Genomic DNA, 12,592 nt, shown 5'->3' with positions numbered 1-12,592 from the left:
AGAGAATTTGCAGAATTGCTACACACTCAACATAATAAAAATAACATTATATTTGTTTAAGATTTTATTTATTTATTTTCAGAGAGAGGGGAAGGGAAGGAGAAAGAGAAGAAAAACATCAGTGTGTGGTTGCCTCTCACTTGCCCCCTACTGGGGACCTGACCTGCAACCCAGGCATGTGCCCTGACTGGGAATCAAGCCGGCAACCCTTTGGATGCAGGCTGGCACTCAGTCCACTGAGCCACGCCAGCCAGGGCAAAAATAACATAGATTTTTGATAAACCATATTGCATAGTGGTTAGGGCCATGAACTTGGAGCAGAATGCATAGCCAATGAACAGTAGAATGTACCCCCATGTCCGTGAGCCTTGACGCAGAGTTTCACGTGCCCAGAGGCAGAGACACCTGTTTCTAATTTACACAGGTGATGTATGGGATTAAAACTTGAAGATCAGACACACCTGGGTTCTAGGTACTCTGCTTTCTAGCAGTGCCACTTGAACAGGTTAGTTAGCTCTCTGGTCCTCAGTTTCCTCATGTCTAATAAGAGAATAACCATACCTACTTCCCAGGGAAGTAGTAAGGCTGACATAAAAAAAAAAAAGCGCGATCCTTTTGTAGTTCAAAGCGTGATGATTGGGTGTTCCTGCTCTCGTGTGATATGTGCCTCCCACAAGCCTTATTATGACATCGGCACATTACCCATCTGACATGAAAAACAAAAAAACATATAAAAGTCTAAGTACAGTACCACAATGAGCTCTCAATACATTTTTTTAAAAGACAGCCCTAGTCTTTTTGTTCTTCTTCCCAGTCTCTTCCCAGATATAAAAAGAAATAATTGAGTAAACCTTCTCAACATTCCAGCCTCTTTTCTTTCGATGGGAAACAACCCTGCTCAATCCCAGTGTCTGTCTCCACGAAAACTTCCCCTGCATTCTAACTAGGTGACACTGCATAGTCACTTCCCTCTGTGAGCATGTTTCTCCATCTGTAAATGAAGGCAGGAGAGGAAGGGGTGTCTATTTTCTATTTATAGCAATCCGTTACCGCAAGTATATCTTAATTTTGTAATGTAAAGAAATACAGGATTAAAAAAAAATGGATGAGAATGCCTAAGGTCCCTCCCTGCTCTTAAATTATTTGAGCCTGAAGGAGGAAAGAAACTTCCTCTTTCCCCCTACTCCCATTCCCTTCCTTCATCCCTACCTTCTCTCTGACTTAGAAAACAAAGCTCAGCAAGAGTGTACGCTGCGGGTGGGAGGACTGTAAGACATGGACTTCTCTGGATCCCCAGTAGGGACTGGCCCCAGAAATCGCTGTAGCTGGAAATGTGGACAGAAGCCCAGAACAGATCTGGTTGCCTCACTTGGCTGGAGCACAGCCTATCTTTTACATTTGAGCACTTTTCTTTATGATTTCACTGTGCATTCCCATCCAGTGCCCACTTTCCTTTAGGGAAACCCAACAGCTGAATTAGAGAATTACAGACCTCAAAGTGTGCAAACTACCGGTAATAAAGAAACCAACCTTATAAAAAATCCTGCAACAAACCCTGCCCTCATTCTGGTCTCTCTCTCTCTCTCTCTCTCTCTCAAGAACCAAGTGACTTAAGCTTTTCTGACTGAAAGACACTAATTTTAATATCATCTTTTTTCTTTGGCCCACTTGAATACAGAGAGGCCACAAGCTGGTTACCCAAAAGATTTATATTCAACAATTTTCAAAGAGAACACAAAATTTAAAATTAGAAATATATGGAAAGGGCCCTGGCTGGTGTGGCTCAGCGGACTGAGTGCCAGCCTGAGAACCAAAGGGTCGCCGGTTTGACTCCCAGTCAGGGCACATGCCTGGGTTGCAGGCCAGGGCCCCAGTAAGGGGCATGTGAGAGGCAACCACACATTGATGTTTCTCTCCCTTTTTCTCCCTCCCTTCCCCTCTCTCAAAAAATAAATTTAAAAAGTCTTAAGAAAAAAATATATGAAAAGGCATTTCTGACTTCTTTGGGAAAAGTTACAGAAGGTCCGGTAACAATGGGGTCACATTTGCTCAGGGCAAAAATTGGCTGAGACTAAGTAGGCACTACCTCCTTGGGGCAGGGACTCTTCAGATGACCAGTTTCTATACCTCCCTTATATCACGTGACCCCTGCAGTCAGTATCAGTTTTACACTGTTAATTACATCGCACTTCACTAGAGCCTGATACCTGTAGTCAAATGAGTTTATGAGTTCAGGAATAGATTTTAAGTGCAATCATCTATGGATTAACAATGGCATGAAATTTTTTGCAGTCCATTAGAACATTTTAAAATGCAATGAATGAGATTACAAAAACAGTATGGACCTGGCATATCATAGGCACTCAATAAAGAGTAGCTGCTATTAGTGGTACTAGTATTAAAAATGATTACTTAACTGGAGTGTATCATGTCACTTTGAGGACAAAATTAGGCCAATGATGCATCCAAGAGAAACGCAAATGGGACTCTAAAAAAAGCATTGAAAAGTAGTATAAATCTTTACTGAATGCCCATGAATGCAGAAGGGAATATCACAAAACATACACTTATTTTATGAAAATCCTCATTACCAAGCCCTGTGTCCCAGAGTTCCACTCTTCAGATGACAGTACATTTGATTGCCTGCCTGTCTTCCCATGTCCAGCCTCCACTGATCTCCCTCCTCCACCTTTCCTGCCCCCATTCGTTCTCCTGGAAAGTAGTCTGGCTACTCTCCGCTTCTGTTAGTCTCCTGGTGAGAGGGTAAAAAGGGCAGGCGGCACTATTTGTGAATACTTACATTTATGTTTTCTTCTTTTATCCTTATCTCGATTACTATTTACAGGGTGATTCCTGAGAAAGTATAGAAGTTATTTATACATTGTCAAACATCCCAGAAAGGAGTTCATATAATTTAGACTGGGGTGGGTTAAGATCCATAATACAGGCCTGTATAAAGTACACTAGCGACATAGCGTTTGGGGCACAAATAGGTGTAAATTGGTGAAATCATGACGATGCCCTCCTGCTTCCCACCACTCCACTTCCCCAGCGCATCACTCTCCAACATTCATAAGGAGCTCAGCAAAAATGAGTGGAAATCTCAGGCTTGAAGCAGGCATCCCTTGCCTGGCTTCTGAGAGGAGGGAGGGGTCCAAATGACCGTCAGCAGAATTCTACAGTCCAGAAGCTTACCTGGGTGTGCAGCCCCTGGCATTTAAACTAATAAACATGATGAGTAAAAACGGTCCATGTGTGTACTACATGGAAGTCAAGTGTATGTTTTTAAGTCAACTGTGTGCAACATATGAGTGAGCAGAAACATTAAACACAACCTTTGGGAGAAGACAACAGGCAAGTGCAGACACAAAGAAAGCAGAATATGTATTATTCATATTATAAAATAAATTCAAGGGAAGTAAAATCTATTTAGATATTTACCGAAAGGAGAGCACTACATAACAAAATGTATGGGAACGGGCCACGTCTCTACTTATAAGACTAAGAACATTACATTTCTTTATTCTAGAAATAAGAGAAAACGCCTGAGCTGAGCAGTCAAATTAAGAAGCATGACAAAGAGGAGGGAGCAGACAAAATAAGAAAGGTGTTTGACTGCAGTCAGGCCCACGCGTGTGGGACAAGGTGAGGAAAGGGGCCTCTCAAATGCGTAAATCATATGCCCAGCGAGGTTTAAAGACAGCCAAAGCAGCTCCGTCACAGAAGCAAGGGAAACAAAGTCTTAATGAGGAAGTAATGAGTTGTAGAAAGGAGGACATAATCAACAGCATCAAATGCAAAAGAGAGATCTCATACAAAAATTACTTAAATTTCTACAGAATTTGGCAATTACCAGTAAGAGGTCACTAGAGTTTCTTTGGAGATTTCCACAGGAAGAAAAGACTATTGCAGAATTAAAAAGGACACTTAGGCGGTGGTGATTTCTTCTGTTTGCCGTCTAGCATCTCCTTAGCCTTCTCGTGATAAGTGCACTCTAGTTTCGCTATGAAAGAGACATCCCTTCTAACTTTCAGCCATGTGGCTCAGGTGAAGCAGACCCATTTCCATACCCAGGGCTGGATGTGACAGGCTGTGGGCTGGACAACCTAACAGCATTCCAAGTCCTCCCCCGCATGCCTCACCTGTACCCACTTTCCCGATCACTTTACATTGAGCAGTGGCAATGTGACATATGGCACAAAGGAGACATAATGTCTAGACAGAAATAATGACAAGAACTGGGGCAAACATTTTGTGAGAAAAAAATTGAAAGATCAAGAGAATTAAACCTCTACCAGGCCCGAATCGTTGAACAACTGGATGGACACAAATAGGTATCTGACTCCAGACTTTTTGCGATGTAAGAAATATAGACCTTACTCTTCGGTGGGAAGACTACTGGTCACATTAGAAAAGAGCAGGTGCAATGGGACTAATATATCGATGCAAAGGCATCTCTGGAAAATACCATCATTACAGACTCTTTTGGTTTCATGTTACAGAAAACCCAAGACCAACTGGCTTAGACAAAGAGGAAATTTACTGAGTCACGTATGTGCATACTCCAGGGGTAGGGCTGAATTAATCTGTTGCAGAGGACTCTTGGCTGATGTGACGCTGACCTTGCCTCAGCTTCAAAGATGGATATGTGACTCAGGCCTAAGGCTAATTCACTCAGAACATTTCCCTGATGACAGCGAATCGTTCAGGAATGGGCATGAGAGCCAAGTTAGGATAGTTAGAGCCAAAGAAACTCAACTTCCCGGATGTTTGTGTGAAATAAAGAAACAGACTTCTCTTTTCCTGAAGTAATTGAGCAAGAGAAGCTATGTAGATGAAGCTATGGCAGCATCTTGCCACTACAAGGGGAGAACCTGGGACTCACATCACAGAAGAAGCTGAGCTCGGAGATAAAGAAAGAGAAACTGGGATCTGGTGACATAGCTTAAGATTTATTCAAGCCTTATCTGAAGTCAGCTCTTCGCCTGAAGTTTTCACATATGTGAGTCAATAAATTTCTTCTTTAAGCCAGTAAGTCTTGGGATTTTTTAACGTGAAACCAAAAGAGTCTGTAGCAGATTGTATTTTCCAAAGAAGCCTTTGGATCAATATATTTATCCCACTGCACATGTTTTTTTGCAATGTGACTAATAGTCTTCCAACTGAGGGGAGGGGCCTGTGCTGTGTTCCCACCACCCTCAAGTCTGGGTGGGCCTCGTGAGTCAGTGGAGTATGCTATGCTGATGCCATGTGAAATCTGAGGCTAAGGTAAAACGAGATTCTTCTCTCCCTCTCCCCCTCTCTTCCTCACTCTCCCTCCTTGCCTTTGTAGCCTACCACTACATTGTGAGGAAACATAAGCCAATTGGAGAGGCCACAGGTAGGTATTCTAGCCAGCAGTCCCAGCTAAGGTCTGAGCTGACAGCCAGAATCAGTCACTAGATGTGAGTGACTGAGCCTTCACATGATTCCAGCCTCCAGTCTTCAAGTCTTCCAGCTGACATCCGAAACATCAAGGAGCAGAAACAAGCCATTCTGGTGGTGCCCCATCTGACACCCTGACCCACAAAAATATGTGAAAGATAATAAATGATTATCATTGTTTTAATGCAACTAAAGTTTGGGGTAACTTATTCCACAGCAATAGGCAAACTAGTATGGTGTCCTAATTAATAGAACTGGAGTTCTATGTGATAGTGGCTTGAGAAGAATAGTAGAATGGGAAATATTGCAGAGTGTGAGTGCAGTGGAGATGAGGAAAATGAAAAAGCGAGTAGGCTTCTCCAGAAAATTTCCATGGAAGCATCTCCCTGGGATTAGGAAAAGGTAAAACAAGTTTGAATCCAAAGCAAACAGTAGCCTCCATGTTTCTGCTAATCATTAAAGGACTAGATTATGAGTTTGATAGAATCCAGGAGGAGGAACTTCAGCTAGTAGGTTTAGTGAATTCCTCTGAATTCTAAAAGGCATTAAGAAGGAATCAAAGGTGAATCAGTGAAACCCTCAAGGAGAAGGCATTTACTTGAGAAGCAGTCTCTGCTCACAACCTCCAGCAGATTCCACTGCCTTCAGTAAGGCTCAAGCCCTTTGGCCTGGCATTTAAGGGTCTCCTTCGCATTTCTGGTTCACGATATACCCTTTATTCACTCCACACTCTAGCAGGACTGCAGGGCTAAAAAATGGCACTATCTGATGTTTTTCAAACTATTCTTCACTTAGCCACTTTTGGGGAGGAAGCTCTGGGATACCAGCTATGGTCACAGTGGTTCTCAGAGCCTGTGCCCTCAGGGAGAGAGGGATCAGTGATGTGTGGTCTTAGAGCCTCCAGCCTTCTTCTTACATGGTTTTTTAAATTAAGGTATAACTTACATACAATAAAATGCATAGATCTTAATTGTACAGTTCTATGAATTTTGACGATTATATTCGTGTGGGCAACGAGAATATTTGTTTCATCATTCCCCTGCCCCTTTCTGGTCAATCCTTGTGTACTTCTTCTCCCCAACCCTCAGCAAACCACTGTGGCTCTGGCTGGTGTGGCTCAGTGGATTGAGTGTCAGTCCGCAAACCAAAGGGTTGTTGGTTCAATTCTCAGTCAGGGCACATGGCTGGGTTACAGGTCAGTTTCCCAGTTGGGGGTGTGCAAGAGGCAACTGATCAATGGAGGTCTCTCTCACACATCAATGTTTCTCTCCCTCTCTTTCCCCCCTCTCTAAAAATAAATAAATAAAAGTCTTAAAAAGAAAACTGCTCTGATTTCTGTACTACAGATTAATTTCGCCTCTCTTTGAACCTCATACGAAAGAAATCACATAGTGTGTATTCTGTGTCACGCTCCTTTCACTCGGCATGAAGTTTTTGAAATTCATCTGTGTTTTTTGAGTGCATTAATTGTTCCTTCCTTCTTATTGCTGAGTAGTATTTCCTTGTATGACTATCATGCAATTTGTTTCTCCATTTCCCTGTTGACGGACACTGGAGTTGTTTGGAGTTTTTGAACTATTATGAATGAAGCAATGAACACTCTTGAACGTTACTAGTGGATATTTGTTTTTATTTCCTAGGAGTGAGATTGCTGGGTTTTTGGAGAAGTGAGTGTTTAACTTTATAAAAACTTCTGAACAGTTTATCTAAGTAGTTGTGCCATTTTATGCTCTCACCTGCACTGTATGGGTTCCAGTTGCTCTCTGCCAATATTTGGTATCGGGAATCTTTTGGTATTGTCAGTGGGTGTGAAACTGTATCTCATTATGGCTGTAATATGCATTTCCCTGATGACTAAAGATGTTGAGAACCTTTTCGTGTGCTTATTTACATATTTTCTGTGAAGTGTCTGTTCAAGTCTTTTGCTATTTTTAAAATTGATTCGTACCTGCAGCATTTTTTGTTGTTGTTGTTGCCAAGATTACAGACATGGAATTCAAGAGTCCACCTGGAATTCACCTGGCCCTGGCACACAGGTTAAAGGCACAGAGAAAGACTAGGTGTCTATAATCAAAGGATCTGAGTCTACTTAGGAGTCAGGCTACACAGGATTATGCAAGTGTTGCAACTTGCAACTTGTACCTTCCGACATTGGACAGGACGTGCTGCACCTGGATAAGAAGTGCAAATTCTGAATATTATACTATAGCAGTGGTTCTCAGCAGTGGATACAAATTAGAATCACCTGGAGAGTTGTCCTCCCCAGAGACTGTGGTAACTGGCGGTGGAGGTTCGGCCTAGGCATTTGGAGTTGTAAAAGTTTTCCAGGTGATTCCAGTGGAGCCAAGGTTGAGAATACTTTTCAAAAAAGAAAATCTTCACTCATTACTGAGCATCTGTGATGCTATTTTGCTAAAACATCAAGGTAATTTTAACAGGATGTTAGGCGTTTTTTTTCACATAGGTGTTTGTTTAAAGAAGCTGGAGATTTTTATTATTTATTCATATTTATTCATTTATCAAGTGTCAAATTGCAGGATGTGGGCCATGGTCAGTTACTTTTCTTTCCTGGCTTCCTGATTCTCTCAAGCCCTCATTTCACCTATAAGAAGCATGTTAAAAAGCATGTTTGAAATAAAGTGAGGCTTTCGCCCTCAATAGTTCTAGACAGTCGCCCAGCAGTTAAAATGAGATGTGAGATTCATTTTTATTTCTTGCCTTAAGCTGGTAGGGGGTCATCCCATGTATTTGTAACTTATTGCCATCCCCCCAAAAGCCAGATGTCAAATCTGGAAAAAGTTGTGCAGAAGTTATGATTTAGGGCAAGGGTCAGCAAACTTCGGCCAATAGGCCAAATCCTTCCTGTGGACCAAATCCAGTCCATGACCTGACTTTGTAAAGCCTGTGAGCTAAGAATGGAGTTTACCTTTTTAAATGGTTGAAAAAAGTCAAAATGAGAATAATAATAAGACTTATGTGAAAATCAAAGTTCAGGGTCCATAAAGTTTTATTGAAACACAACCATTAACTTACATATTGTTTATGGCTGCTTCTGTGCAACAGTGGCAGAATTGAGTAGTGACAACAGAAACTGCATAGGCCAGCCCTAGCTGGTGTGTGGCTCAGTGGGTAGAGTGCTGACCTATGAACCAAAGGGTTGCTGGTTCAATTCCTAGTCAGGGCACATGCCTGCATTGCGGGCCAGGTCCCTAGTAGGGGTGTGTAAGAGGCAGCCATACATTGATGTTTCTCTCCTTCTGTTTCTCCCTCTTTACTCCCTCTCTAAAAAAGTAAATAAATAAAATATTTAAAAAAAAAGAAACTGTAGAGCCTACAAAGCCTAAAATCCTATAGATTAAGAGAGTCTTAAGGAACATTGCAAAATACAGATCTTATTTGAATCCTGATTTGAACAAACTGGAAAAAAAATAAGACAATTGAGGAAATGTGCACTCTGGATACTTGATTATATTACAGAAGTTTTATTAATTTTTTACATGTGAGAATGACATTATGGTTATGTTTTAAAATAATTCTTATTTTTTAGACATGCATTCTAAAATATTTATATGAAAAGATGTAATATCTGGGGCTTACTTCCAAATAATACGGGCGGGGGGATGGCAGGCAAGGGTGTAGACGAAACCAGGCTGACCATGAGTTGGTAAGTGGTATAGCTTGGTGATGAGTGTGCGGTTTACTGTACTGTTTTGTCCACTGTTGTATGTTTCAGGCTTCCAATATAAAAAGTCTCATTTTGCTTTTTGAAAAAGGCTTTTTAAAAGAATAGCAATAACCTGTATTCGATAGTAGTCATAGTTATTTGTCCAATAAAATATTTAGAATCATTGTAAAAGCATGACAGTATTTGTGTGGGTGAGTAAAACATTAAAGATATTTTCGCTGATTGAGATTTTGCCGGCATGATATTTTCCAGCGTTTTATTATGGAGGGGCTGCTTTCCTCATTGTATTCTCCCCTCTTGGAATAGACAATTCCACATATTTGTACCTATCTGTACACTGGGTTGTGAATACGCCTTTCTAGAGATAATTGTCATCATCACTTTATGATGGAGAAAGCGAGTGGGGGGAAGGAAGATATTCCTGGTAGGCAGTAGCAAACCACCATTGCAAGCAGGATAAAGAGTGCAAGGAATACCACAGGCGGGATTCACTCTGAGGTTTCCTGGTTCACGGAGTCAGTCCTGGGGTTATTTATCCTGCATATTCATATAGTTCTCCAAGAATACTTCACTGTGGGCATCTCCTTTTTTTTTTCTTGTTTTGTTAAAAAAGTTATTTTGTTGTTCAATTGCAGTTGTATGCATTTCCTCCTTCCCACTTCCCCCCACCCCAGCCAAACTCACCTCCCTCCCTTGCTTCCACCTTCCCCCTTGGTTTTGTCCGTGTGTCCTTTATAGTAGTTCCTGAATGGGCATCTCTTAGTTATAGATGCCGCTTCTCTCTGCAGGTAAAAGCCACTACAGAACAGGGGAAAGAGGGATTCCCTTTCAGGCTATCATGGTCCTAAATGGTACCGGTGATTTGCAAAGGACTCAGGGATATTTAGTTTTTCAATGCTTTTGATGTGGCTGTGGCTTGTCTTCAGTCTCTGGGCAGGCTTGCAATGAGCTGTGTATCCACATGGGTGGTCTGGTACAAAGTACATCCACGGGAGTGGCCAAAGGAATTTCATAAAGCTGAAAAAATAGGCTTGGCTGGACTTTCTCCTGAATTCCTCTTTTTGTACCCATTTCCCCCAGCCGGAATGGGTGTGTTGATGTAGAGTCCAGCCTTGGCCTGGGAACCTGCTGAGGCTCATGGTCTTTTAAATTACAGTTTGCTTGTACATTGTGATAATTGAAAATGGCTCAGCTATTTAAGGCTGTCTTGTTGCAAAGTTTACTCAGTCCTTGTTTGTAGTCTATTTTTCAGAGATTTGGGGGTGATAGAGTTATGTGGTTGAAATTTGATGTTTAAGGCTTTTTTTAAAAAAGATTTTATTTATTTTTAGATGGGAAGGGAGGGAGAAAGAAACATCATGTGTGGTTACCTCTCTTGCACCCACTGGGGACCTGGCCCTGACTGGGAATTGAACCAGCAATCCTTTGCTTCACAGGCTGGCACTCAATCCACTGAGCCAAAACAGCCAGAGCTGATGTTTAAGTTTTTATATACATGTTGGAAAACAAACTTGTCCTGTAAAATGAGAACCTTGCTCTGAGTCTATATTAACAGAAATTTCCCAGGGAGCAATTATAATCTTTTTAATCCAAGGTAATAGTATTTGCTTTCCTGCAGGGGAATGTCTTGAGCCATCCAGAGAATAGTTTTTTCTTGCAGCCTAAAAAACTACCTGAAAACTCAGTGGCTTAAAAAACAGTATCTTGCCCTGGCTGGTGTGGCTCAGTGGATTGAATGCTGGCTTGCAAACCAAAGGGTTGCCGGTTTGATTCCCAGTCAGGGCACATGCCAGGGTTGTGGGCCGTGTCCACAGTAGGGGGCGTACGAGGGGCAACCACACATTGATGTTTCCCTCTCTTTCCTCGATCCCTTCCCCTCTCTCTCTAAAAAAAAAGAGAAAAAACAACAAAAAGGTATCTTATTCTCATGAATCTGTGGGTCAGGAATTAAGTCCAGGCTTGACTGGGTGGTGTTTTGTTCCACATGACAACAGCTGGGTCACTCAGGTGCATTCAGCAGACAGCTGGGCAGTCGTAGGCGCCTCGGTGCTTCTCCGCATGGTCTTTTTCTCCACAGGGCTGCCTTAGGCTTCCCCACAACGTGGTGGCCACAGGTTAGTCTCATTGTTACATGGTGGCTGGCTTATAAGAGGGCATCAAACCAGTTCTGTTACAGGCTAGGTCTAATACTGATCCAGGGACACTTCTGCCGTATTCTTTTGCCTGAAACAAGTCCCAAGGCCAACCCAAACTAAAGAGTGAGGAAGTAGATTTTATCTCTTGATAGTGGAATGGCGTGTGTGCACAGGGAGGGAAGGAATTGATAAAAGCTACATTTGGAGACAATCTACCACAGTCACTCTTCTGGCCACCGCAATTCACATCTCTCCCACACGCAAAATATGCTCACACCCTCATCCAGAAGTCTCATTCCATTAAGGCATTGGTTTGAGGTCTAATATCTTATCACCTAAATCGGGTCTAGCTGTGAAGGAGGCTCCTCAGGTATAGCTCTTCAGATGCAGAGGGCTTTGAACAAGAACAAGTCATCTTTCTTCCACACATGTAACACCCAGGGTGGAGGCAGGAATAAGAGCATTACAGAGCCTGGGAATAATAGCAGTTACTGATTAAAGACGATCCGAAAGTCCAGCTGGGTGCATGTCTCTAGTTCCCCTTCAAATGTATGTATATCTATACATCTATACTTATGTTTGGAGAAATATATATGTGTATGTGTGCATATTTATAAAGAGAGAAGAAAGAGAGGCAAACAGAGAGACAGAAAGAGATTTACTATGAGGAAGTGGCCCATGTAATTATGGTGGCTGAGAAGTCCCCAAACCTGCTCTCTGCAAACTGGCGACCCAGAAAACCGGGGGTGTAATTCAGAGTCCCCAAGCCTGAGAACCAGGGGAGCTGATGGTGTGAACCTAGTCCAGGGGCAGAAGAGGAGAGAAGATGCCCTGGCAGCTCGAGCAGTGAAGCAAGGAGAAAGGAGTAAACCCCTCCTCCTGTGGACTTTTGCTCTGTTCAGGCCTCAACGGATTGGACGGTGCCCACCCACGCTGGGGAGGGTAATCTCTTCTGAGTCCTCCAGGTCAAATGCTAATCTCATTCAGATACACTCAGAAGTAACATTTAATTTTCCCACCCTGTGGCTAGTCAGGTTGATGCTAAAATTAACCATCATGCGTGGTATAGATCTGTCATAGTTTTTTAACCATTCATCTCTTTATAGATAGGCGGTATGTATACCTAAAACTAATATAATATTGTATGTCAACTGTAATTGAAAATTTTTTTTAAATAAAATAAATTCAAGGAATTAGAAAAAAAAGATGTGGTAGTTTCCAGCTTTTGGCTACTGTGACTAAAGCTGCTATGAACATTATGAACATGTTTCTGTGCAAAAAATACGTTGTCATTTCTCCGGGATAAATACTCAAGAGTGACTGCTGGGTCATATGGCAGGTCCACTTT

General features: G+C 42.1%; 1 non-coding gene across 1 annotated transcript; it reads left to right on the top strand.

Moving 5' to 3' along the window:
- The first annotated feature begins 609 nt into the window (after positions 1 to 609).
- LOC112304648 (small nucleolar RNA U13) lies at positions 610 to 712 on the top strand. The gene has a single exon (XR_002974777.1). It is a non-coding gene; the product is annotated as a small nucleolar RNA U13 (small nucleolar RNA).
- The last annotated feature ends 11,880 nt before the right edge of the window (positions 713 to 12,592 follow it).

This window comes from Desmodus rotundus, chromosome 1 (assembly GCF_022682495.2).
Source record: "Desmodus rotundus isolate HL8 chromosome 1, HLdesRot8A.1, whole genome shotgun sequence".
Taxonomy (NCBI): Eukaryota; Metazoa; Chordata; class Mammalia; order Chiroptera; family Phyllostomidae; genus Desmodus; species Desmodus rotundus.
This window is presented reverse-complemented; position numbering and strand designations above follow the sequence as displayed.